Source organism: Ciona intestinalis, unplaced genomic scaffold, assembly GCF_000224145.3.
Source record: "Ciona intestinalis unplaced genomic scaffold, KH HT000172.1, whole genome shotgun sequence".
NCBI classification, from domain to species: Eukaryota; Metazoa; Chordata; class Ascidiacea; order Phlebobranchia; family Cionidae; genus Ciona; species Ciona intestinalis.
This window is the reverse complement of record NW_004190494.1, coordinates 1-1,109: the sequence shown is the minus strand read 5'-3', so window position 1 is coordinate 1,109 and position 1,109 is coordinate 1. Positions and strand designations below refer to the sequence as shown.

General features: G+C 39.0%; 1 long non-coding RNA gene across 1 annotated transcript; it reads right to left on the bottom strand.

Moving 5' to 3' along the window:
* Positions 1 to 444: 444 nt before the first annotated feature.
* Positions 445 to 796, bottom strand: LOC113475251. Its single transcript, XR_003396996.1, has 2 exons — positions 591 to 796; positions 445 to 516 (listed from the first exon to the last, which is right to left on the bottom strand). It is a non-coding gene; the product is annotated as an uncharacterized LOC113475251 (long non-coding RNA).
* Positions 797 to 1,109: the final 313 nt, after the last annotated feature.

Below are 1,109 nucleotides of genomic sequence, written 5' to 3'. Positions count from 1 at the left end.
ACACTTCGCTGGCCGCTTTTTGAACATCTTCCGTGTTATTTGAGATGACATTACATTCTTGCAAACCCTCTATCTTGGCCTTTAATTGTTCTTCCACTTCTTGAAAATTGCATGTCTCGGGAACTTGGTAAGTTTGGATATTCTTCTTTCTGACGGTCACGTTTGAGTCGTCAAAGTGAAGTTTGGGGATCTCAGGAAATATTTTCTCACTTATACCAGAGGCCATACTATCGGTAACTTTGGAACCAACCTGTTCCATTCCTTGAATCTCTCAGACGTGCAGGCTATCCAAAGGGAATTACCACGCTTCCCTAAGCCGCCCGGAGCAGACGTTCTCCACACTTGCTTCAGCAGACGTTCCCCACGCTTTTTCGGCGGCGTCGCTTGAGAAATTGTCAGTTACTGTTATGGGCAGGTCTTCTGGACTGTCTCTTTTTATTTTTCTCTTCGTTGGTGATATAGCCAATCAGTCAAACGCGCAAATCTTTTAATTGTATTATTTGTGGATTGCGGTAACTAAAAGGAAAAATAACAATAGTAAATAAACACGTAAATATGCGAATAAACAACTTATGCGAAAAGATATATACCTGAAAACTTGTGGCTATAAACTACTTCCGTTCACAACAGAAGTTTAGCACCAACGTCCATTCAAATCACTTAAGTATAAACTAAACTGAAATTGCCACGTAATTAACAAAGAGAATGCAAGAGAAAAAAGGCGATGACGTAACAAAAGAGAGAACCGGAACATAACTTAATTTGATAGACTTTTGGGTAAAATAACTGCACGCAATAACATATATCCTTTTTGCATGGTCACTTTTATGCGCGTAAGTACTCGCATATTTACTCGCAAAAACAAAGTTAACACGCATAACGTCATAAGCGTGTCATCTGCTGTAGAAGGTTGGTTGTTACCACAGAAATAAAAAAGGATAGAAGGCACATCTCCAATGTCGACAAAGGAGAGAGCACGATACACTGTCTCTCTTTCGCGGGTCGTTCCCGTTTACTATTGTAGTCAATGGAGTCGATGACGTTTTGTGTACTTTTTCTTCGTTTTTTGACTTAATTTAAAGTTATTGTGTAAAAAAACTATTTTTGAT